The following is a 26,584-nucleotide window of genomic DNA, read 5'->3' as shown; positions in this document are numbered from 1 at the left end:
TCTCTCTCTGTCAAATAAATAAATAAAATCTTTAAAAAAAAATATTTTATTTTATATAACATTTTTAAAATGTTATATAACTTTTTAAAAATATATTTTATTTATTTATTTGACAGAGCGAGCAAGAGAGCACAGCAGGGGGAGCCGCAGAGGTACAGGGAGAAGCAGGCTCCCTGCTGAGCAAAGGAGCCCAACGCGGGGCTCAATCCCAGGACTCCAGGATCATGATCTGAGCGGAAAGCATATGCTCAACCTTCTGAGCCACTCATGCACCCCTCCTATAACTTCTTTAAGTTATTCCACCCTGCTCAGATTCTACCCAGCACACCACCCGACCCCGCCTCCACAGAGGAGACCCCTCGTGACTGCTTCACGCTGACTAATCACCTTTTGCCTCCCCGTGGCTATTTATAGAAAACTTCTCTAGCTGAAGATTTTTCATGGCTTACTGATGGGTCCTTTTTTTTTTTTTTTCCCAATTTATTTATTTTCAGAAAAACAGTATTCATTATTTTTTCACCACACCCAGTGCTCCATGCAAGCCGTGCCCTCTATAACACCCACCACCTGGTACCCCAACCTCCCACCCACCCCCCCCGCCACTTCAAACCCCTCAGACTGTTTTTCAGAGTCCATAGTCTCTCATGGTTCACCTCCCCCTGATGGGTCCTTTTTAAAGATTTTTTTTTTTTTTTTTTTTTTTTAAGTAATCCCTACAGCAACATGGGGCTCAAACTCACAACCCCGGGATCAAGAGCCATACACCACTGTCTGAGTCAGCCAGGCGCCGCCTGGTGGATGTTATTTAAAGGATGAAAATGCTAAATATTGCGCTGGGCATGCTACTGTTTGATGTCAGTGAGGCAGTGTGTTTGCCTCTGCCTCCACCCAATGGGCTGTGATACGCCTTTACTCAGGCTTGTACCTCAGATGGAAGTAAAACCGCAGACATTCGTACAGATAACTGATACCCCTTTGGAGTAGCTCATAACCTGGGAATGGCATGGAAACAGTGAGGTTTCCTTACCTCTAATGGGAATGAAATTTAAAATGGCTTCTAGGGGCGCCTGGGTGGCTCAGTGGGTTAAGCCGCTGCCTTCGGCTCAGGTCATGATCTCAGGGTCCTGGGATCGAGTCCCGCATCCGGCTCTCTGCTCAGCAGGGAGCCTGCTTCCCTCTCTCTTTCTCTGCCTGCCTCTCCATCTACTTGTGATTTCTCTCCGTCAAATAAATACATAAAATCTTTAAAAAAAAAAAAAAAAGCCTTTAAAATGGCTTCTATACCCAAAATTGATTGATGCCCTAATTTTGCCAGCTGCTCCGGGTATTAAATGTTCTTGGCGTTCCAGACTCAACCCCCTGGAGGCCAGCAGAAACCACCCCACGGATTATTTCCAGCCAAAATTCTCTCTCAAAGAAACCAACAGTCACACACCTCTGTCACGGTCCAGAGGGATGTTCTCTCAAAAGACAATCTGAAAAAATTGACAAAAGACACTGAACAATTGGCCCCAGAAAAGGAAAAACAATACTGGAAATCTAATAAATGTTGGTTCACTAAAAAAGAGAGAACTCTGGTTTGGACCCAATACTGTTCCAGCCATTCCAGAAATTCTAAAATTCCCACTACTTACTACTGTATGTGCCTTAAACCAAAGTGATAGCATTCCTGAACAAATAATGGCAGAGGAATATTAATAAGGCTACAAAGTGCCTACCTCTTGTGTCCCAGATGTCCAAAGTCCAGTCCAAGGACCCGTGCTCTGTCTGCACCCAGACCCTGTGAACTGCCAATGGCCCACTGGAGGTCTGGCCAATCGGTTTCATACAGCTCCTCCCATTTCATGGATGGGATATGTTTCAGTCATGGTTTGTATGTTTTCTCACTGGTCTAAGGCTTTCATCTGTAAATGGGCCACAGCTTCTTGTGTGGCTAAAATTCTGTTAAAAAAGACTACATGTACCTGGGGAATCCTTCCTGGACTTCCTAGTGATCAACGAACCCATTTTCCCGGTGAGGGGCTTCAATAAATCTGTGCTCTTCAGCCAGTTTTACAACACTTTCACCGTGCATGCCATCCTTAACCCTTCAGTTCAGTGCTAACAGCACCATTAATAGTCAACTGGCAAAATTTGTAGAAATCCTAAATACTTTTTGAGGCACCTAGGTTATGCATCTGCCTTTGCCTTGGGTCATGGTCAAAGAGTCCCAATATCCCCCACCTCCAGCTCCCTGCTCAGTGGGGAGTCTACTTCTTCCTCTGCCCCTCCCCCCTAACTGGCCAAACCTCTTTCTCTTTCAAATAAATCTTTAAGAAGAAATAGAGAAAAAGAAAAAGAAAGGAAGGAAGGAAGAAAGAAATCCTCTAACGACTTTGACCACAAGCATTGCTGTTGGTCCTTCTGAATCTCAGATCCATCTTTTTAGGAACTCACCGAGTCTCATCCTTTGAGACAGTCATAGGACGCCCAATGCATTTGGTCCCTGCCTCCTTTGAGCCACAGCTGATAAAAGATATACTTCAATAGTGTAAAGGCCTAATTGCTTCTATTAAAAATAGCCATGCTGGGATGCCTGGCTGGCTCAGTCGGTAGAGCTTGAAACTTTTTTTTTTTTTTTTAAGTAGGCTTCACGCCCAGCATGGAGCCCAATGCAGGGCTTGAACTCACGCCCCTGAGATCAAGACCTGAGCAGAGATCAAGAATCGGATGCTTAACCAACTGAGCCACCCAGGCGCCCCCTTGAGCATGCAACTTTTGATCTTAGGGTCGTGGAGCCTACTTTTAAAAAAAAATGCTTTGGTAGAGCAGTCTTTTTACAGTGTGTGCTCAGAAGATGGAGATCTTAAAGCATCACATCTTGCAACCTGAAGATTTTATCTATTTAAAACACACACACACACACACACACACACACTTCCAAAAGACTCTCTTAAGCCTCACTGGAAAGGCCCCATCAGATACTGCTAACCAATCCCGTGTGACCAAATTCCAGGAACTAGACTCTGGGATTTGCATGACACATTTAAAGAAAGCACCAAATCCTGACTGGGCCTGCACACCATCTGGTGACCTTCAAGTATATGTCCCAGAATTGAAGACATCTGATGACGGGCACCCGGCCGGCTCAGTCAGTGGAGTGCGCAACTCTTAATCTTGGGGTTTTGGGTTTGAGCCCCACATTGGGTGTACAGATTACTTGAGCCTAGGTGGCTCATCTGTTAAGCGTCTGCCTTCGGCAAATCAGGTCATGATCCCAGCGTCCTGGGATCAAGTCCCACATCAGGCTCCCTGCTCAGTGGGAAACCTGCTTCTCCCTCCCCCACGCCCCCTGCTTGTGTTCCCTCTCTCTGTCTCTGTCAAACAAACAAATAAATAAATCTTTTTTTAAAAAAGGTATCTGGTAAGAGGACATCTGACAATAGTTTTCCCAAAATGCCCAGACCAGGCCGATTATAAGATTCAGTACTCAAAGAAGTCTGTCTTTTTCAACTGGACTATTAGCTGATCCTGGGTTCATTGGGTTGGGTTTTGTTTTTTGTTTTTTTGTTTTTGTAATTTGGGGGTTTTAAGATTTTATTTATTCATTTGTTGGGGCGCTTGGGTGACTCAGTCAGTTAAGTGCCTTCTTTAGGCTCAGGTCATGATCCTGACATCCTGGGATAGAGTCCTGCACTGGGCTCCTTACTCAGCTTTTGAAATTCTCTATACAGTCTAGACATTAATATTGTGACAAAATTTTCTTTCATATGTCCCTTGTGTTTTAACATTATTTGTGTCATATAGATGTTTTAATCTTTATGGAGCCAAATTATCCATTTTTTTTTTTTAATCTCAATGAACAAACGGAGGGTTGCTGGATTGGGGGGGCGGGTAGGGATAGGGTGGCTGGGTTATGCACACTGGGGAGGGTATGTGCTATGGTGAGTGTTATGAAATGTGTTAGCCTGACGATTCACAGACCTGAACCCCAGGGGCAAATAATACATTACATGTTAATAAAGAAAAAATGAGGTCGGAGTGAGAGGCAGTGAGGGGCAAAGGCAGAGGGAGAAGCAGTCTCCACACTAAGCATGGAGCCCGACATGGGGCTTCATCCCAAGACCTCAAGATCATGACCTAAGCCAAAGGCAGATGCTTAACTGACTGTGCAACCCAGGTGCCGCCTGATTCGGGGTTCTTATCTGAATTCCTGATTTCTAAATTTACAATGTAAAGGCTGTATTACTGATCCCACCTTTGATTCCAGTTATTTTGAGCTAACAATGCTGTCAAATATCTGTGAAGCGCTGATGTTCTGCAAAAGGTTCATCAGCTATTGCTGCCTGTTTACACCTGCACTGCGTCTTCCTAACTGCCCTTGCTGAACTCTCTAGCTGTGCTTCTGCAGTACCCACTATTCTCCCTCCGTGGCTGCTTTAAACAGGGACTTCCAGAAGGCAAAGTCGACTCCGGGTTTGCTTGGAGTCAGAGGGAGAACTTTTGTCCTCTAAGTCAGGAAAAGTGTCAATGAATATTTTCAATATTCAGACCCTGGGTCCTGGCTTAGAATCACTGTATGATGTGGAATTGTCATGTTATTTTCGTTCTGTACTTACTGCCTATTAAACCTTCGTAGAAATGATGGGCCCAAGATGATGATCTCCAATGCTCACGATCTTAATGAATACAGACAATACATGGTAAGTGCCTGACTTCTCCCTCCTACCCCTCCTTGTTGCACAAAGGTGATGGTAGGTTTCTTTTTTCTTTTTTTTTTAAATGATTTTATTCACTTGTGTGTGTGAGAGAGAGCACAAGCAGGCAGAGCAGCAGGCAGAGGGAGAAGCAGGCTCTCCACTGAACAAGGGGCCCGATGTGGGACTTGATCCCAGGATCCTGAGATCGTGACCTGAGCCCAAGTAAGAAGCTTAACTGTCTGAGCCACCCAGTCACCCCTGTGATAGCAGGTTTCTAATCTGTACAATTTCTCTCCAGCCTGGGACATGACACCCAAGAAAGGCCCTTCTTGGCACCAAAGACACAAGGCCAGGGAATTAAGAAAACATGACTCTTGATCAGTGATGCTTTCAGAGAAGTATCTGGATCAAAAGGAGGAAATGTGAAAATAAAGAAACTCCTCCCTAAAATAAACTCGGGAGGCCAGAATGGGGAGCCATACACTCAGTGTCAATTATAGGAAAGAATCATCAACCGCCAAAGGAAGATGTACACTGCATCTCCCACAAGAAATCGACTACCCCAGCAACTCAACCAATGAGAAACCACTGTTACCCTGAACCTGTGGGTTTCTCCAGTGATTTTACTCAAAACAACTCCTCCCAACTTACTCCTACTTCCCCATAAAATAATATTTCTCTCCTTTGTTTATTGGGCTAGATTTTTTTTTGCTTTTTGTTTTTTGGGGTTTTTTTGCTTTATTTTGTTTGTCCTGAATTGCAATTCCCTGCTATTCCCAAGCAGGTCCATTTTGGCTAGTAAAATCACTGACCATTCCATTTTTTAAGACAATGCGGACTTCTTTACTGTAACTTTTTTTTTAAGATGTTATTTATTTATTTGACAGAGATCTGTCAAATAGATCTGACAAGTAGGCAGAGAGGCAGGCAGAGAGAAAGAGGGGGAAGCAGGCTCCCCGCTGAGCAGAGAGCCCAATGCAGAGCTCAATCCCAAGACCCCAAAACCATGACCTTAGCGGAAGGCAGAGGCTTAACCCACTGAGCCACCCAGGCACCCCTCTATTCAATTTTTGCAGCCAAGCACCTAACCAATCTATGAACCAATTGATACAGATCTAGGGGTGCCTGGCTGGCTCAGTCAGTGGAGCACATGACTCCTGATCTCAGGGTTGTATGTTCAAGTCCCACGTTGGTTATAGAGATTGCATAAAAATATAATCTTGGGGCACCTGGGTGGCTCATTTGGTTAAGCACCTGCCTTCGGCTCAGGCCATGATCCCAGGCTCCTGGGATTGAGCCTTTCATCAGGCTCTCTGCCTAGTGGGGAGTTTGTGTCTCCCTTCTGTCAAATAAATAAAATATTTTTAAAAATCAGATCAAATCAACTCTTAAAGGAGCACCAGAGTGGCACAGGAGTCCAATTCTTGGTTTCAGCTCTGGTCATGACATTAAGCCCTGTGTCAGTCTCCCTGCTCAGTGCAGAGTGTGTTTAGGACTCTCTCTACTTCTACCCTCTAAAATAAATAAATAAATATTTTCAAAAATAATAAACAGAAAACAAAATCTTAATAAAATTTTGATACAGATCTGGAAGTCTGGGACTATATGTTCCCAGAATGATTTCAAATTCATCTGTATGGATTTTTTTCTTTTTGTAAGTTTAACCTTCTATTCCTCCAACACTCTGAATACAAGGGAATCTGTGTGCTCTTGGTATGAGTTTTTTAATTACTATTTTTAATTACAATAAAGTATGCATAATATATAATCTATGACAGATGTTAAGTATACAGTTCTGGCTCATGAAGCCTATTCACAATATTGTGCAACCATTACCACCGTCCAGAACACTTTTCTTCTTCTTTTTTTTTTTTTTTTTTTTTTTTTAAGATTTTATTCATTTATTTGACAGAGAGAAATCACAAGTAGGCAGAGAGGCAGGCAGAGAGGGAAAGGAAAGCAGGCTCCCAGCTGAGCAGAGAGCCCAATGCAGGGCTCGATCCTAGGACTCTGGGATCATGACCTAAGCCGAAAGCAGAGGCTTAACCCACTGTGCCCCCAGGCTCCCCAAGAACATTTTTCGTTCTTATAAAGGTGAAACTTGGGGAACCTGAGTGGACTCAGTCGTTAAGCATCTGCCTGACTGATATAATCACTTTCACTTGAGCCCTGTTTATACTTGTGAGCTATTTCAACAGACTAAATGTCCACCAACTGTGAGTGGCTAAATATCTACCTGAAGTGAAATGGAAAGATTTCCATATCGTATTTTTAAAGATTTTATTTATTTATTTGACACAAAGAGAGAGGTCACAAGCAGGCAGGGAGACAGATGCGGGGCTCAATCCCAGGACCCTGAGATCATGACCTGAGCTGAAAGCAGAGGCTTAACCCACTGGGCCACCCAGGCACCCCTCCAAGTCGTATTTTTAAATAAAGCAAGCATCTCACACAACAGTAAGGATGCTATCCATGACCGCAAAAAAGAAAAACAAATCTGGGGCACTTGGGTAGCTCAGTATGTTGGGTGTCTGCCTTCCACTCAGGTCATGATCCTGGGGTCCTGGGATTGAGCCCCGCATTGGGCTCCCTGCAGAGTAGGGAGCCTGCATCTCCCTCTCTGCCTGCCACTCTGCCTACTTGTGATCTCTCTGTCAAATAAATAGATAAAATCTTTAAAAGAAAAACCCTGTATGTATATAAATGTATTTGGTATATATGCAAAAATGTCTAAGTAGATAAAATAAAGATATTTACCAAACTAGCAATAAATGTGGTTTCCCTGGAGATGGGGCGTGGGTCTGAAGAGTGGGTGGTAAAAATAAACTTAAATGTATATTCCTTACATTTCTGTATCATTTGAACCTTTGACAACTATTAATACATTCCATACGTCATAAATGAAATGATTTTTAAAACCATCAAGGCTGGGGCACGAGGGTGGCTCAGTGGGTTAAGCCTCTGTCTTTGGCTCAGGTCATGATCCCAGGGTCTGGGATGGAGCCCTGCATCGGGCTCTCTGCTCAGCGGGGAATCTGCTTCCCCCCGCCCCCCCCCCCCCCCCCCCCCCCCCACCCCCCCGTCTCTGCCTGCTTGTGATCTCTCCCGTCAAATAAATAAATAAAATCTTAATAAGTAAATAAATAAAACCATCAAGGCCTTTTTTTTTTTTTAAGATTTTATTTATTTATTTGACAGAGAAATCACAAGTAGGCAGAGAGGCAGGCAGAGAGAGAGGGAGGGAAGCAGGCTCCCTGCTGAGCAGAGAGCCCGATGCGGGACTCGATCCCAGGACTCTGAGATCATGACCTGAGGCGAAGGCAGCGGCTTAACCCACTGAGCCACCCAGGCGCCCCAACCATCAAGGCCTTTTTTAAAAGTAAACTCTACACCCAACATGGGTCACGAACTCAGGACCCCAAGATCAAGAGTCTCATGTTCTACCGACGAAGCCAGCCAGGGGGCCCCCTCTATGACCTTCTTGAAACCCAGCCCACTTTTGACCCCTTGCATCCCTTATTTGGCTCTGCTTCTGCTTTCCAAGCTATAGCATAGAAGTACCTCTCTCCCTTCCTCTTCCCTTGCCTTTGGTCCTTTGACAAACATGTTTTGAGTATGCATTATGTACTAAACAATGCACCAGATGCCATGGTGAGCCAAAGAGCCAAGGTCTCCCAGGGAGCTTGTAGGCTGTTCAAGAAACCAGACATCAGGCAGAGACAAATAAACTAAGCAACTGCCAAAGACAATAGAGTTAGAAGGGAAAACAGGGCACTCTGGCTATCAGAGAGCATTAACTGGGGCACCTGGGTGGCTCAGTGGGTTAAAGCCTCTACCTTCGGCTCAGGTCATGATCACAGGGTCCTGGGATCGAGTCCCACATCAGGCTCTCTGCTCTCTCCCACATCGGGAGCCTGCTTCCCCCTCTCTCTCTGCCGGCCTCTCTGCCTACTTGTGATCTCTGTCTGTCAAATAAATAAATAAAATCTTTAAGGGTAAAAAAGAACATTAACTGAATGGTTTTGAGTAAGAGGTTCAAAAAAGGTATCTATGAAGTAGAGATCTGAGCTGGTTGTTAGCCAGGCAGAAGGTGGACAGTGGGATAATAAGAAGTCTTCTAGCAGAGGGGAAACACTGGCTGACTATTGCTGAGGTAAGCAAGAGGAACTGACCAGAAGACCGTGACACTGGCCAGTTCTGGGTGAGGGTGCCCGTTTTATAAGATAAAACTGAAGAGACAGGACCAGGTTGTATATGTTTAGGTAAAGAATTTGGGCTTTATATGAAGGGCAATGGAAAATGATTATCAAGTTATAACCAGGGAAGGGAGAAGATCTAATTTACATTTTTTTTTAAAGATTTTATCTATTTATTTGACAGAGAGAGGAGACACAGCCAGAGACGGAACACAAGCAGAGGAAGTAAGAAAGGTAGACGCTGACTCCCCATTCAGCAGGGAGCCGATGTGGGACTCGATCCCAGAACCCTGGAATCATGACCAGAGCCGAAGGAAGATGCTTAACAACTGCACCACCCCCGAGTCCCTATCTTACAATTTTTTTAAACCCTCTCTTAAAAATCTACCCTACAGAGGGGGTGCCTGGGTGGTTCAGTGGGTTAAGCCGCTGTGAAAGAATGAAACCGGGCCATTATTTTATGCTACACAAAAATTAACTCAAAATAGATTAAAGCTTTGAATGTTACGACTTGAAGCCATAAAACTCCCAGAAGAAAACATAAGGAGTAAAGTCTTTGACATCAGTCTTGGCAATGATTTTTTGGGGGAGTTGTTGACAAAAGCAAAGGCAATAAAAGCAAAAAGAAAGTAGTGGGGCTACATCAAAGTACAAAGCTTCCATAGAGCAAAGAAAAACATCAACAAAATAGAAAGGCAACCTATGGAGTGGGAGAAAGTATCTGCAAATCATGTATCCGATAAGGGGTTAATATCCAAAATGTGTAAGAACTCACATTAACTCAATGGGGAAAAAAAAAATCTGATTAAAAAGTGGATAGAGGGGGCGCCTGTGTGGCTCAGTCATTAAGCATCTGCTTTGGCTCAGGTCATGATCCCAGCACCCTGGGATCGAGCCCCGCATCAGGCTCCCTGCTTCTAGGAACCCTGCTTCTCCCTCTCCCTGCTTGTATTCCCTCTCTTGCTGTGTCTCTCTATCTATGTCAAATAAATAAATAAAATCTTTTTTAAAAAGGTGTAGAGAGGGGCATCTGGGTGTCTCAGTCAGTTAAGCATTCGACTCTTGATCTCAGCTCAAGTCTTGATCTCAGGGTCATGAGTTCAATCCCTGAGCTGGGCCACGCTGAGCATGGAAACTACTTAATTAAAAAAGAAAAAAAGGGGGCACCTGGGTGGCTCAGTCAGTTAAGCATCTGCCTTTGGCTCACTCAGGTCATGATCCCAGAGTCCCGGGATTGAGCCCTGCATCGGGCTCCCTGCTTCTCCCTCTCCGTCTGCTGCTCTTTATTCTGATTTTCTATACTGGGTTTAGTATTATTTGGTATTTTTTTTAACTTGAAGGTAAAAATACCTTTATAAATAAAATAAGTGAATCAAACCTGTGAGATACTTTAATATGTCAATACATGATTAAGTTTTAAAAACAGTTGGTTTGGGGGCGCCTGGGTGGCTCAGTGGTTAAGTGTCTGCCTTCGGCTCAGGTCATGAACCCAGAGTCCTGGGATTGAGCCTCGCTTAGCAGGGAGCCTGCTTCCTCCTCTCTCTCTCTCTCTCTCTGCCTGCCTCTCTGCCTCCTTGTGATCTCTGGCTGTCAAATAAATAAATAAAATCTTTAAAAAAAAAAAAAAAGGAAAGAAAATTGAAAATAGAACTACCATGGGTGCCTGGTGACTGACTCAGTTGAGCATCTGACTCTTGGTTTCAGCTCTATTCCTGATCTTGGGGTCATGGGATTAAGCCCTGTGTCCACTTGGGATTCTCTCCCCCCACCTTGCCCCATCCCCCTGCATTCTCTTTCAAATAAATTTTAAAATCTGTAAGAAAAAATAGGACTACTCGGGACAATAAAGAAAAACTGTCCAAGTTCTTGGTGACTAAAGATTTAAATTTTCAAAATTTGGTCATTAAAAAAAATTTAAAAAAAATTTGGTCATTAAGCCTTTGCCTTCAGCTAAGGTCATGATCTCGGGGTTCTGGGATCAACCCCTTCCTTGGGCTCCCTGCTCGGAACGACCCTGCTTCCCTTCTCCCTCTGCCTGCTGCTGCCCCTGCTATCCTCTCTCTCTCTCTCTCTGTCAAAGAAACAAAATCTTTTTTAAAAAAAATTGATTTCTTGGGGCGCCTGGGTGGCTCAGTTGGTTGGACGACTGCCTTCGGCTCAGGTCATGATCCTGGAGTCCCGGGATCGACTCCCACATCGGGCTCCCAGCTCCATAGGAAGTCCGCTTCTCCCTCTGACCTTCTCCTCGCTCATGTTCTCTCTCACTGTCTCTCTCTCAAATAAATAAATAAAATCAGTGGGTTAAGCCGCTGCCTTCGGCTCAGGTCATGATCTCAGGGTCCTGGGATTGAGTCCCGCATCGTGCTCTCTGCTCAGCGGGGAGCCTGCTTCCCTCTCTCTCTCTCTTTGCCTGCCTCTCTAACTACTTGTGATTTCTCTGTCAAATAAATAAATAAAATCTTTAAAAAAAAAATTGATTTCTGGAGTCAGTACCAATTCCAGAGTCTCAACAGTGGGTGTCATAAAACCTGCTCAACTGAGTCTTACGCAGATATGCGAGCCAAGCATGTACAATACTCAGAACAAGGGTGTCTGGGTGGCTCAGGTCATGGTCTCTCTCAGGTTCCTGGGATCAAGCCCTGCGTTGGGCTCCCCTCTCAGTGGGAAATTGGCTTCTCCTCTTCTCTGCCCCTCTCCCAGCTCATGCATGCTCTCTCTCTCTCTCTCTCAAATAAATGAAATCTTTAAGAAAGAAATAATACTCAAAACACTCCAAAATTACAATAGAATAATAAGTATTGGACAAGAATAGTCTTCCCCTGATGAAAGGAAGTGAGGAGAGCACAGAAATGGACCCACACAGTTAAGAGTTTGATAAGTGACAGCCTGACGTGAGCAATCAATGGGGACAGGACAGGTTATCCAGCACAGGGTGCTGGGTCAATTGAGAATTCATAAAGAAATAAAGAAAAATTGCCCAAGTTCTTGGGGACTAAAGATTTAAATTTTCAAAATTTGTTAAGCAGAAAATCTTGGAGGCCATCTTTATGAGTTCGGAAAAGAGAAGAATTTTTTTTTATTCAAAAAGTACGAACTATAGGGGCGCCTGGGTGGCTCAGTGGGTTCAAGCCTCTGCCTTCAGCTCAGGTCATGGTCTCAGGGTCCTGGGATCCAGCCCCACATCAGCAGGGAGCCTGCTTCCCCGCCCCTACCACCTGCCTCTCTGCCAACTTACGATCTGTCAAATAAATAAATAAAAATCTAAAAAAATAAAATAAAACTACATGTTTTTAAAAAAAAAAAAAAGATGTGGAATACACACCAATTCTAATATGGGGCTGGTAAGGGTCAATTATTTTAGCTACTTAGGAGAGCAATTTGTTCTGATTGAGCATTGACTATGCTCACACTCCCTGAACCAGCATCTCTCTCCTAGGTACATACTCAGAATCAACCACAGGTTTTTCTTTCTCTTCCTTTCTTTTTTTTCTTAGGTAAGCTGTACTCCCAACGTGGGACCTGAACCCCAAACCCCGAGATCAAGAGTTGCATGCTCTAATGACTGCACCAGCCAGGCTCCCTTAGACTAGGGGATTTTCCACACTGTGGATTGGTTGGTCATTAAATCATTTTGCGGATCAACAGCTTTTTAAATTAAAAAAAAAAAAAATTCTTTTTAGGCATTCACAACGAAATGCTCTCCATCCTCCTACTTGCTTGCTTGCTTGATTTCAAGTAAGCTCTAGGCCCAGCATGGGGCTCAAACTCATGACCCAACTCACAACCAGGAGATCAAGAGTCACATGCTCTGGGGATGTGGTCAGCCAGACGCCCCAGATCATCTTCTTTTTTATTTATTTTTTTAAGATTTTATTTATTTAGGGGCACCTGGGTGGCTCAGTGGGTTAAAGTCTCTGCCTTCAGCTCAGGTCATGATCCCAGGATTCTGGGATCCAGCCCCACAGCCCCACATCGGGCTCTCTCCTCAGCAGGTAATCTGCTTCCTCCTCTCTCTCTCTGCCTGCCTCTCTGCCTACTTGTGACCTGTGTCTGTCAAATAAATAAATAAAATCTTTTTTGTTTTTAAGATTTTATTTATGTATTTGACAGACAGAGATCACAAGTAGGCAGAGAGGCAGGCAGAGAGAGAGAGGAGGAAGCAGCAGAGAGGAAGCAGGCGCCCCCCTCAACTTCTGTTTTAAAAATGAAGTAGAATATGAGGCTCCTGGGTGGCTCAGTCGGTTAATTGTCTGCCTTTGGCTCGAGTCAGTAACCCAGGGTCCTGGGATCGAGTCCAGCATTGGGCTCCCTGCTCAGGAGAAAGTCTGCTTCTCCCTCTCCCTCTGTCTCTTCCCCTGCTCATGCTCTCTCTCACTCTTGCTCTTAAATAAACAAATAAAATCTTTTTTAAAAAAATGAAATAGGGGCACCTAGGTGGCTCAGTAGGTTAAAGGCTCTGCCTTCGGCTCAGGTCATGATCCCAGGGTCCTGGGATCAACCCCGCATCGGGCTCTCTGCTTGGCAGGGAGCTTGCTTCCCTCCCTCTCTCTGCCTGCCTCTCTGCCTACTTGTGATCTCTCTTTCTGTGTCAAATCAAATAAATATATAAATAAAATATTTAAAAAATTAAAAAAAAATTTTTAATGAAATAGAATATAGAAAATGCCAAGTTGCACCACTAAAAGCAGGATAAATGTATGTGTCTAGTGTACTGGGTCCTGACAAAGCACAAAGACGAATGGGGGTGAGGGGGATGAAGGCCAATACTTAGAAGAAACCCCTATGGGAGTGCACCAGGAGACATGCACAAGCATCGTTCGTAACAGGAATAAGACAGAAAAGCAAAGTAGCAATCAAATGCCTATTAGCAGCAAATAAGGGATCCTACGGTGGATTACTAAGTAGCAACAGAAATGACTGTCCAGGGTCACCTAGGTGGCTCTGCTGGCTGAGCGGCTGTCTTCGGCTCAGGTCATGATCCCAGCGTCCTGGGATCGAGTCTCGCATTGGGCTCCTAGCTCCTCGGGGAACCTGCTTCTCCCTCTGCCTCTGCCTGCCTGTACTGTCTCTCTGACAAATAAATAAATAAAATCTTAAAAAAAAAAGAAAAAGAAAAGAAATGACTGTCCAGTAGCTACAACCACGAACATAAAAGGATCTTAGAATCAGTACTGGTAAACAAGTCAACCAATTCTCAGGAGTAGTCACAATATGATACTATTTTTGTAAAATTTACAAGCAAAAACAAATAATAAATTGCTTAGGAATATATATACATGTAGTAAAACTATAGAAGAAAGCACGGGTGGGGAGCCTGGCTGGGTCAGTCAGAAGGGCATTCAACTCTTGATCTCGGGGTTATGAGTTCAAGCCCAACACTGGGTGTAGAGATTACTTGATAAATGATGATGGATAGATAAAAGAAAGCAAAGGAATAGTTTTAAAAGAACAATTTTTTTTTTTAAAGATTTTATTTATTTATTTGTCAGAGAGAGAGAGAGGGAGAGCAAGCACAGGCAGGCAGAGTGGCAGGCAGAGGGAGAAGCAGGCTCCCTGCAGAGCAAGGAGCCTGATGTGGGACTCGATCCCAGGACGCTGGGATCATGACCTGAGCCGAAGGCAGCTGCTTAACCACCTGAGCCACCCAGGCGTCCCTTTTTTTTTTTTTTTTTTAAAGCACAAGTTCCCAGTAGTGTTGAGGTCATTCAGGACATCAAAGAATTTCCTAGGTAGGGAGGTGGGCTCACAGACGGTTCTGTGGTCATGCTTCTTCACCTCCACAGGCGTCCTTCTTTATTTTTGTACATATCAAACATTATGCCATTTTAAAAAAAGAAAGTGGTCTCTTGGATTGCACTAAGTGATGTGGGAAACAAAGGCAGAAGAAAAATTATTAAATTCCCTTACTGCCCACTGACAAGTCCTTGAAGCAGGCAGTGTGACTTTCCTCTAGAGACTCAACTGCCTGATACTGATACTTTTCTAAGGGCAAAAGGAAATCTTAGCCCTAACTCCCAGGACCCTGTAAGTTTACTTGAACACTGAAAAACTTCCTGGGGCGCCTGGGTGGCTTAGTGGGTTAAGCCGCTGCCTTCGGCTCAGATCATGATCTCGGGGTCCTGGTAACGAGTCCCGCATTGGGCTCTCTGCTCAGCAGGGAGCCTGCTTCCTCCTCCTTCTCTCTCTACCTGCCTCTCTGCCTACTTGTGATCTCTCTGTCGAATAAATGAATAAAATCTTTAAAAAAAAAAAAAAAGAAAGAAAGAAAAACTTCCTTTGGAATCTTCCTTCACCTCTACCCTCCCCTAAGATATATATCTTGGCAATCATTCCCCCCAAGTATATGACCCACCCATGTGCACAAGGGTCTCATGACTTAAGATTTTCTTAGAAGATAACAAAATGACCCTTTCCCAACATAGCTGGCCCCCTCAAGGTCCTGGAAACCTCGCTTCCAAAATTCCTTGGAGACTTAAACTATCCCTAACCCCCTCCTAACTTGTAAGGATACAATGGGCCACTCCTCCTGACCTCGGTATAGCTCTTTCTGCCCACAGGTCCTGTCCCTGTGCTTTAACAAAACCGCCTTTTCGCACCAAAAATGTCTCAAGAGTTCTTTCCTGGCCGTCGGCTTCAAACCCCAACATCTTTCCTACATCACTAAGGAGAATGGCTAGAGGCAGGGGAGTTCCACAGGAAAAGGTGCAGGTAGGCAGTAGATCGGAGCCATTGAGATTGTCTCTGAGAAATGATGGCGGGGTGGCAATGCACGGAGAAACAGATTTGAGAGGTGTTTTGAAGGTAGCACGGACTTGCTGATGCAGTGCCCACAAGGAATGAGGAGGAAGGAAAATCGTTAACCACTGGCCAATGGAACAGACTCCAAAACAGACCCCTGCACACACACAAACTTTTACAGCACAGCACTCTCCAGGAAGACCAACAGGGAAGAGGTTGACTAGGAGTAAATAGCACTGGAACTGGTAGACCACATGGAAACGAAGACGCATTGGATAAGTCTCTGAAGAGGGTAAAGACGAGTAGGAAAGGCAAGACTTGAGAATATTTAGAAGAAAAAGTGAATGGCTCCAAGATCCATTCCGAACACTGGAAGTGGGGGAAAGAACATGAACAACTCCTAGATTTTTGGCTTAAGTATCTGGATGGATAATAAAAATATTAACAGCAAACATTTCCGTAACACTAACGATGAACAAGGTGGGGACTTCTCTAAGCATTTTGCATGCTTTATCGTGCTCAGCCCTCACACCAATCCTGGAAGGGAGCTTTTCTTATTGTTGTTAACATTTAAAAGGGAAAAACAGCAGCAGAGGAAGTCAGGTAACTTACCTGAGATCCCGCAGCCGGTAAGTGGCACGTTTGGCTGCAAAAACTCTGTCCATGGAAGGGTGACGACCCGTGCGTAGCGGGCTGAGGGGTTCCAGAAGCACGAGGAGGAAGAAACAAGCCCAGTTCTTCTAGGAGAATTCAACCTTGGAGGCAGGACTTCTGGGATTTCCTGTCCCCACCTCCCGCTCACCTCCCCAGGAGGGCACGTACGCTGCGGAACATAATGAAAAGGAGGAGTGTTATGTTAATTTAAAAAAAAAAAAAAAAAGTCCCTGTAACCTGCAGTCCCAAACTGTCCCGTCTCTGAGGGGCTAACCATTCCTGGGATGTTCGGACTGTCATTCCATTTTCTTTTTTTGTAACCATCAAAGCTATCAAGTATGTATTACGTGGCATTAGTGTACGTTTTTTGTTTTTTTTTTGGGGGGGGGGTTAAGATTTTTACTTATTTGAACAGAGAAACACAGCGAGAGAGGGAGCGCAAGTAGGGGCTGAGGGAGAGGGAGAAGCAGACTTCCCCCTGAGCAGGAAGCCCAATGCGGGGTTCGAGCGCAGGACCCTGGGATTATGACCCAACCCAAAACCAGACGCTTATCGACTGAGCCACCCAAGCACCCAACTATGCATTTTCTTATTTGGTAAAATACACCATTTTAGCCATTTTTAAGTGTACAACTGGGTGGCATTAGGTACACTCCCATTGTGAGCAAACATCAAGCTTCATTCACATTTAACACGTCTTGAGCTTTTGATACGTGCCAGGCAACCATTCTAGGCACTGAAGGAGATAAACCTGATCTTCACCGGGATGCAGCTCATGTCTGTTAAAGACAGACAATAAACATGAAATTAGTAAGTATATAAATGTAATTGGATCAAATATTAACAGGAACTAGAAAGAAAACAGGACAGGGCGATAATCACCGTTGCTATGAAGAATTTACTTTGTTTCAGCAGCGATTTGAGGCCTGCGCAAGGAGTATCTTACTATATCCACAACTCCAGCCCTTTGGGGATAACACCCGTCTCTATTTTGTGGGAAGTGAAGCACAGAGAGCCTCAAATTCCACAATGAATAAGTAGGAAGGCGTGGGGGCCTGACAATCATGGTAAAAGCTGGAGTGTTCCAAGGACTCCTGAAGGAGGGAACATTGAGCCGAACCCAATATGCAAGAGCAAGCCAAGGGCAAGCCTTTGCACCATGACTCAGGTGCAAAGGTCCTGAGACACCTGGGCCTCTCAAGGAACAACAAAGCGCCCACATGATTGGAGTCAAATAAACCAAAGAGGGAAGTTTAGGGAATGGGGGAGGAGACAGAGGTGGCAGTAAGTCCTCTAAGAAGCAGTGACAGAGGCTGTCAGAGACAGAACGCACCAAGCGAAGTCGTGTGAGTGATCAATTATCCGGTTCGGCCCAAGACAAACTGGTCACCCTAGTAAGTAGTATTATTCAAAATTTATGCTAAGTGCAAAGGAAAGCAATGGAAAATTTTACATAAGGGAGGGACAGGACCCCTGGCTACAACTGGAGGATGGGAGGCAGGAGAAAGGGAAACAGTTGAGAGGATCTTGCAATCTTCCAGGCAAGGGTGATGGTGGCCAGGACTTGGGCAGTAGAGGTCGAGGTGAGAAGTGAGAAAATTTGGGATTCAGTTTGGAAAAAAAGTGGTGGGACATGATGGATGGGCTTTAAGGAGTGTTGGGGGAGGGGAAAAGAGAAATAACCAAAGCTGACCCACAGGTTCTTGGCTGAACACCTGGCGGATGCTGGGCTGTTTACCAAAATAGTGAAGATGGATAAACAGCAGGTTTGGGGGAAAATCCAAGTGAGTGCCCGTCCTCTAAGCAGTCCAGCACCCAGACTGAGAGGGAGGGGAGGCTCCAAAGAACCTAAATGCCAGTTCCTCGCTCTGGAAGTGCTGTCTCCTCTCCGGCGATTCCCCGCCCCCACACCGAAGCTCACTTTACAGAAGAAAGGCCCATCTCCAGCCACTCTGAATTACAATGGAGCGCGCGGGGTATGGAAAAGACAGGGTGTGGGGGGGGGGGCAATCAGGCCACCTTTTTTTTTTTTTTTTAAATTAAAGACTTTTCGTTTCCATTTTATTTTTTTTAAGTAATCGCTACCCTGAGATCAAAAGTCCTATACACCACGAACTGAGACAGCCAGGTGCCACCAGGGCCTCTTGTTTGAAAATGAGGCATCTCGGAAGTCTCTTGAAACAAGGAACGTTGGGGTGCCTGGGTGGTTCAGTGGGTTAAAGCCTCTGCCTTTGGCACAAGTCATGGTCCCCGGGTCCTGGAACCGAGCCCTCCATCGGGCTCTCTGCTCGGCAGGGAGCCTGCTTCCTCCTCTCTCTCTGCCTGCCTCTCTGCCTACTTGTGCTCTGTCAAATAAATAAATAAAAATCTTTAAAACAAAGAACGTTAGGATGCCTGGGTGGCTCAGAGGGTTAAGCTCCTGCCTTCGACCTAGGTCGTGATCTCAGGGTCTTGGGATCAAGTTCTGCATTGGTGTTGCGAGCAAAGCCCCTGCGTCCCGCCAGGAGGTCACGGCTTATAAGAATGAAGAGAGATTTGTAAGATGTAACTCACTTGATCTTTATTGGGACGAGGTCCGCACCACAATCGTCGCGGTCTGGCAGCTCGTCAAGTGGTCACGATGAAGGAGACGTCGCCTCACAATCTAGACAGAGAGGTCACCGCAGAAGTTGCGACTGGGAACCAGCGAGTGGTTGGCAGCGAGACTGTCGGGGCGTCGGCAACACGGGCGATGATGTTCTCCCGACAGGGAACTCGCTTCACCTCAGTCCAACCTGATGCCTCTTTTTATGTGCTGTGCTAAGTCTCCTTCATAAACATATTACATCACTTGTTTTTCATATGCTTACACTCCACAACACACATGCACGTTGTAAACATGTTTTTGCAATATTCTGCATGACTTAAAATATTTACAACTTATTGCTCTATGTTCATCTTTATCACTGCACACACATTAGTCTTATCACTCTACACACATTGGTCTAGGCTTACTCGCTATGCTTGGGTATTTGCTATGAATGTTTTCGTTTGGTTGGAAACTACATGTTACTTATTTCTTCATTCACTCATTTATTTATTACATTCATTTATTAAAGGTGTATACTCACTACAATTGGGCTCTCTGCTCAGCAGGGAGCCTCCTTCCCACCCCCTCTGCCTGCCTCTCTGCCTACGTATGATCTTTCTCTCTCTCTCTCTCTCTCTCTCTCTGTGTCAAATAAATAAATAAATAATCTTTTTTAAAAAAACGTATTTAAGGCTTGTGGTTTTTGTTTTCCTTTTTTTTTCAAGATTTTTTTATTTATTTATCGGGGGGTGGAGAGCGAGCACAGGCAGACAGAATGCCAGGCAGAGGCAGAGGGAGAAGCAGGCTCCCTGCTGAGCAAGGAGCCCGATGTGGGACTCGATCCCAGGAGGATCATGACCCGAATCGAAGGCAGCGGCTTAACCCACTGAGCCACCCAGGCGCCCAACTCTTTTATTTATTTATTTATTTATTTATTTGACAGAGATCACAAGTAGGCAGAGAGGCAGGCAGAGAGAGTGAGGGGGAAGCAGGCTCCCCACTGAGCAGAGAGCCCAATGTGGGGCTCGATCCCAGGGTCCTGGAATCATGACCTGAGCCGAAGGCAGATGCTTTAACCCACTGAGCCACCCAGGCACCCGTCGTTTGATAAGTCTTGCTAAAACATTTCTGATACTTTCCAGAAACTCCGGAGATGGGCGGGTCTGAGGACAGAGTAGGACATCCTTTTGCAGAAGAGGAAGCTGCTACAGTCCTAAGAAGGGCCTAATCTAGTGAGAGAGCAATAAAATATTTTTCAATGATAGATTATTGATGTAGGAAACACATTAGGGTTCAAGCCGGTGGCCAAGAAAGAATTCTTGAAACATCTTTGGTGCAAAAAGTTGGTTTTATTGAAGCACAGGGACAGGACCCCTGGGCAGAAAGAGCTACACTTGGGGTCATTAAGGAGTGACCCATTATATCCTTCCAAGTTGGGAGGGGGTTAGGGACATTGTAAGTCTCTAAGGAATTCTAGAAGCAGGTTTCCAGGACCCTGAGGGGCTAGCTATTCCTGGGAAAGGGTCATTTTGTTATCGTCTAAGAAAACCTCAGTCATGAGACCCCAGATAATTACCAACGCATGTCTTGGTGGGTTAAAAATCTTAAAAAAAAAAAAAAAAGTCCTTTGGTAGTGGACAAAAATCCTCTTCCAGTCCAGGAGTTTAACCAATCATTAAAGGAAAGAGATGGATCATTCAAAGCACCCACTTTTTTAAAAGATATTATTTATTTATTTGACAGAAGGAGAGGCAGCAAGAGAGCAACGACAAGCAGGGGGAGTGGGAGAGGGAGAAGTAGGCTTTCCGCTGAGCGGGAGCTGGATGTGGGTCTCTATCTCAGGACGCTGGGATCCAGACCTGAGCCAACAACGACCAAGCCGCCCAGGGACCCTTAAAGCAACAACTTGAGTATTCATGTCAGAGTCCCAGAAATCCTTTGTGTTAATCTGGAACATACACATCGCATTCAGTGTTTATGATAGCAGCATACGTTTCAGCTTATGTAGCAGTTAAAATATCTTAATGTTCTATTTTGTAAAACTGCTTTACACATTTGTGTTAGTTCAGTATTTAGTAGATAAATGCTATTTTGAGCGTCACTGAGGGCTTTGTGTACTTATTAAAGAGTTTCTGTGTGCCGAATAACATTCCCCAGTCCCAAAGAGGGAACTAAAATGGATGTCAGTTGGTTATACCAATGAGACATAGAACTTGTCCAACATTATTTTAACTTTGGATGGTTAATCAGGTTGATAATGGTCTTAATAATGCATCTGTGCCTCTAGGCAAAACCCAGGGTACAGGGGCCTGTGCAGCCTGGGGGAAGCCATGAACACAAGTTAGAGCCACATAGCCATTGGGTCCCATTAGGAGGTAGTCATATAATTCTGGGCCCTTTCAACTACAGTCAAGGTGTCAAGGGCTAGTCAGTTTGGAGGGCCATCTTTTGAATTTGTGTAATAAAAGTCCGTTGTTACTTTGCAGGGACACCAGGAGTCCCAATCTAAGGACAATTTCTCTTAGACTTAATATTTGTTTATTTTGGGCGCCTGGGTGGCTCAGTGGGTTAAGCCGCTGCCTTCGGCTCAGGTCATGATCTCAGGGTCCTGGGATCGAGTCCCGCATCGGGCTCTTTGCTCAGCAGGGAGCCTGCTTCCCTCTACCTCTCTCTCTGCCTGCCTCTCTGTCTACTTGTGATCTCTCTCTGTCAAATTAAAAAAAAAAAAAAAAAAAAAAACTTTAAAAAAAAAATTTGTTTATTTTGTGCTACGTTCTTGGCTGCATAGTTTACCAAATTGTTTCCCCTAGATCCTAAGGTCCTATCCTTTGATGTCTTTGGAGGTGAATTATAGTTCTGTCCTTAGGTAGGTGTACAGCCTTAAGAAGAGTAATAATTTCAGGCCCCTATTTGATAGGAGAGTTATGGCTTGATAATAATCCCTTGTTCTTCCAAATGGCTCTGTGAGCATGTAGGACTAGGAAAGCATATTTGTCAGAATAAATATTAATTTATAGTGCTTTGGTGATTGCAAAGCACTCGTGAACACTACAGCATACCCAGCTTTTCTTATTCCTTTTTCCATGAAACCATTGCCATCAGTAAACCAACTGTCATCTGTATTTTCAATAGGGGCATCTTTTAAATTTGTTTGACTGGGGCACCTGGGTAGCTCAGTGGGTTGAGCCTCTGCCTTCAGCTTGGATCATGATCTCAGGGTCTTGGGATCAAGCCCCGAGTCAGGCTCTCTGCTCGGCGGGGAGCCTGCTTCCCCCTCTCTCTCTGCCTGCCTCTCTGCCTACTTGTGATCTCTGTCTGTTAAATAAATAAATAAAATCTTTAAAAAAAAAAAATTTGGTTGGGGCGCCTGGGTGGCTCAGTGGGTTAAGCCGCTGCCTTCGGCTCAGGTCATGATCTCAGGGTCCTGGGATCGAGTTCCTCATCGGGCTCTCTGGGTGGCTAAGGTACCAGGCCAACAGTTCCAAGGGGCTTTTTGGCTCCAGGTTTCATAAAGCCAACCTCACTTCCTCAAAGCTGTTTGGTCATATCTGAGTCTATGCATGTCTCTCTCAAATAAGACAGTCCAGGGGACGCCTGGGTGGCTCAGTGGGTTAAGCCTCTGCCTTCGGCTCGGGTCATGATCTCAGGGTCCTAGAATCGAGCCCCACATCAGGCTCTCTGCTCAGTGGGGAGCCTGCTTCGCCCTCTTTGTGCCTGCCTCTCTGCCTACCTGTGATCTCTCTCTCTCTCTCTGTCAAATAAATAAATAAATAAACATCTTAAAAAAAAAAATGACACTCCAGTCATAGCCTTGGTAAAATAACCAATGTTTCCAATGGTTAAATAAAACCTTAAAAAAAAATAAGTTTCCTCTTGTAGAAGATTCATAAAAAGGACTGTTAGGACAAACAACAAGTAAAGATATTCAATATCTTTAAGATCAAAACTGAAATGGGTAAGAATTTCCAGAACTAACTAAACGCTGCATCCAAACTGAACAGGAATTAATAACATGGGACTAAATGAACTAAAGAGATCATCTCTTCCAAGGAGAACAGATTCTCATCGAATTTATGCAAATGACAGAGATTGCCACGGAGAAAAGAATACTTACTGAGACCTTTTTGATTTCAGAGGGTTCAGATAGGAAAGTTAAATGCTTTGATTTGTTTACAAATAAATACTTCATCACGTTTCTGTAGGTCATAGATATCTTAAGAGAAAGTTTCCTTAATCTGGCAGAGCCAACATTAGAGAACCAACAGTGTTTCAAACAAGAGTCACGATAGTATAATCTTATTAGTTCATTTAGTCTCTGTTACTAATTCTTGTTCAGTTTGAATGCAGTGTTTAGTTAGTTCTGGAAATTCCTACCCATTTCAGTTTTGATCTTAAAGATATTGAATATCTTTACTTGTTGTTTGTCCTAACAGTCCTTTTTATGAATCTTCTTCAAGAGGAAACGTACTTTTTTTTTTTTTAAGATTTTATTTATTTGACAGAGAAACAGCGAGGGAGGTAGCACAAGCAGGGGGAGTGGGAGAGGGAGAGGCAGGCTTCCCACTGATCATGACCTAAGCCCAAGGCAGATGCTTAATGCCTGAGCCACCCAGGCACCCCAGGAAATTCATTCCGCAAGAGACTGAGAAAAATTATAAATAACAAAAACTCAGATATTGACATTGTTAATGATCTGAGAGTTTGTTATGATGCAAGTGACAAGGAAACTTGGTTATTTCTGTGACATGTAACACTTCAAAAGACAGAATATGGAGTGATGATGGCCTTATCCCAGAAGGTAACATACCAAACAAACAAACCTGATTAGTCAATGAGACTTTGTTCATGATTTTAATCTTGGGGAAGTTTGTTAAAACCTCAAAGTTTTAAAGGGCATGCCTAACTAGGATTAGGGATGTTAAAGACATGATAAAGGCAACAGATAGAAACTGGTTTCTCTGGGCGGCCAAAGAGAAAACAACTGTTGACATTTTGTTATCAAGAGCAGACCAACAATTAGATCCATTCATTTCAATCTTTGTCTGTCCTGACCACACCTACAATTCCTCTCCAAAAATTTCCCTTCAGAAAGCTTGTACAACTTTCCTTTGTATTCAGGTTTTGTCCCAAGTCATTTCTTTCCAAACAACCAGTCTCATGCAAGACAAAATTACCTTCTTTTACCTTCAACAAAAATGCAGTCCCTTTCCTTGTATCTTTCTTACGTATTTCCTACTTTTCTACATAGAGTTGTTTCCCTAATTCCCGTCAGTCTTAATTACATTCTACATTAGTAGAATTTTTTTTTAAAGATTTTATTTATTTATTTGACAGATAGAGATCACAAGTAGTCAGAGAGGCAGGCAGAGAGAGAGGAGGAAGCAGGCTCCCCACCGAGCAGGGAGCCCGATGCGGGGCTCCATCCCAGGACTTTGGGATCATGACCCGAGCTGAAGGCAGAGGCTCTAACCCACCGAGCCACCCAGACGCCCCTACATTAGTAGAATTTTGCACTCTTAGAAACCTTCATCTCCAGTGAAGACGAAGTACTAACCAACTGTGAACTGTTCCATAAAAATTCTTTATTTTTTTTTAAGATTTTATTTATTTGAGAGAGTAAGTGAGCTTGTTGGGAGGTTCTAGCAGGGGAGCGAAGCTCCTCGTATACCCTTGACCGAGGAATGGTCCTCTCCCCTCTCATCCTCTTCGACGGAGCCCACAGCTTCGGGAAGGAGGCACACAGAGCGGTGAGGGAGGAAGGGGACACTAGCCAGCCAGATCAGCCGAATCAACCCTGGCGATCAATGGGGTGACAGATGTCACAGCCAGAGAGAGCACAGAAAGCAGGGGCAGCGAGAGGGAGAGGGAGAAGCAGGTTCCCCTGCTAAGCAGGGAGCCCAATGCAAGGCTCAGTCCCAGGACTCAGGGATCATGACCTGAGCCCAAGGCAGCAAGCTTAACTCACTGAGCCACCCAGGGGCCCCACACCAGAATTCTTTAGATGGTAAATTTATGAATCCGTTAAGCACAAAGCATGTTTACCAACAGACCCAAATATCCTTTGTTTTTTGTAAAAAGAAGTCAAAAGCATAAACCTATATCCGGTAATGATGCGTTAGCACTTTATCCTACCTGGAAAAGACCTACGTGTGCAGTGAATTTAATCCCATTTATTGTCCCAGCAAAACGATTTTAAGTTTCAGGTTCCCAAAGACTTAAAGCTATACCTTAATTACCCTTTGAAAACTTTGAGGCAGACAAGATTAACCAACCTTTTAAGTCATCTTCTTGCTAACAAATGGCAACAGATCATATGAGCTTATTTGACCTTCAGCAAACCTTGATAGAATCCAAGTTTCCCGGTTAGTCCTGGTATCTTTAAAGACTTTTATCTTAATTAAACCACCAAATTTAGTTTACATACTGAATTCTGTTCCACCGGGGGATCTTCCCCATTGTCGTTTTTACTGGAGACCCTGCTGGGGAACTCTGGAGTGGTGGTGTTAGGTCTAGGGGGGTGCTCTTCTTGCTCCTTGACCGTGAGGGGAGAAGGAACCCTGAGGGGAGAAAGGGCATGGTGCCTGAGGCACTGAGAATGATGGTCTAGAAACCAGTTATGAAGGCCGTGCCAGAGGTGGTACAGAAAGAGGAGAAGGAGTACGGGGAGACAGAACAGGCAAAGTGTTACCAGAGGCTGAGAAAGGGTTCCCGGTTTTTAGAGCTCATCAGCTCCCACAGGGAAGCAGATAACCATGTTTTCCCACCAGCAAGGGGGGAGGGGTTAGTCAGTCCATGTCAAGCCAGAGAAGATGGAATTTCCCTGAAGCAAAGGGAGTTTCCTGCAGCTGCTTGGGAATATTCCTTAAAGTCTCCATCCGGAGGGAGACCAACCACTGTTGATTCCAACTATAGCCATTAACCTAAGAAATGAGTGAGGGAGAAGCCCTCATGTCTATTAGGAGGAGGAACACTGACAAGAGTCAGGTTCCCCTTCGCTAGGGAGGGTCTGTGTTTCTGGCACTCTGGGTTTATCTGCAAGAGGCCTGTTTAGATGATTATCTTCCAGCAGGTCAGGAAAGGGTTTACTAGCCAGACACCTTTGGGCAAATACTTTCTACCCTGTTTCCTGCATGTGAGATCTAACTGACTGATCCCACTGTGGCCATGAAGGGTTACAGGAGATCAGTCCTTTCCTAAATTTTGCAATCCGAGTTGTTTCCAGTGAGTTAAAAGACATCCCAAGGAGCACCTGAGTGGCCCATCCAGTTAAGCATCTGACTCTTGATTTCAGCTCAGGTCATGATCTCAGGGTCATGAGATCAAGCCCTGCATCCAGCTCTGCGCTGAGCCTCCTTATCCCTCTCCCTCTCTTCTTCCTCTCTCTCTCTTTCACTCTTAAAAAAATGTTACTAAGGGAACCGAAGAAGAAGCTTAGTATTGAGGCCATGCTCCCAGAAAAGTAAAGAAGGTTCATTACTGTATCCCACCCCTAACTCCTGGGTGGCGTCCACTCAGGACATGTCAGAGGTCCCAGGGTGTCGAAAGCAACTGGAGGAATCCCCCGAAGATTCAGAATCACTATTGATCACCATCCTGCCCTCCCGTGAAGGCATTCCTGCCCTAAAAGGCCCCATAGGAGGGATGCCTGTGTCCGTCCCCTCCCCCACCACATCCTAGGCTGCCGACAGGTGCTCAGTGAAGGGACTGAAATTCCCTGGGCTGAGCCGTCATATGGCCTGAAGTTTGCC

General features: G+C 44.7%; 1 protein-coding gene across 1 annotated transcript in view; it reads right to left on the bottom strand.

The window, feature by feature from the left end:
• LOC122911468 overlaps positions 1-18,834 on the bottom strand; it is a 79,482-nt gene extending 60,648 nt beyond the window's left edge. The window contains exons 1-2 of the mRNA XM_044256197.1: positions 18,821-18,834; positions 16,226-16,436 (exon numbers count right to left, since the gene is read on the bottom strand). The gene's annotated coding sequence lies outside the window, so the exon portion shown is untranslated. The remainder of the gene's footprint in view (positions 1-16,225; positions 16,437-18,820) is intronic.
• Between the last annotated feature and the right edge of the window lie 7,750 nt (positions 18,835-26,584).

Source organism: Neovison vison, chromosome 7 (genome assembly GCF_020171115.1).
Source record: "Neovison vison isolate M4711 chromosome 7, ASM_NN_V1, whole genome shotgun sequence".
Classification (NCBI taxonomy): Eukaryota; Metazoa; Chordata; class Mammalia; order Carnivora; family Mustelidae; genus Neogale; species Neogale vison.
This window is presented reverse-complemented; position numbering and strand designations above follow the sequence as displayed.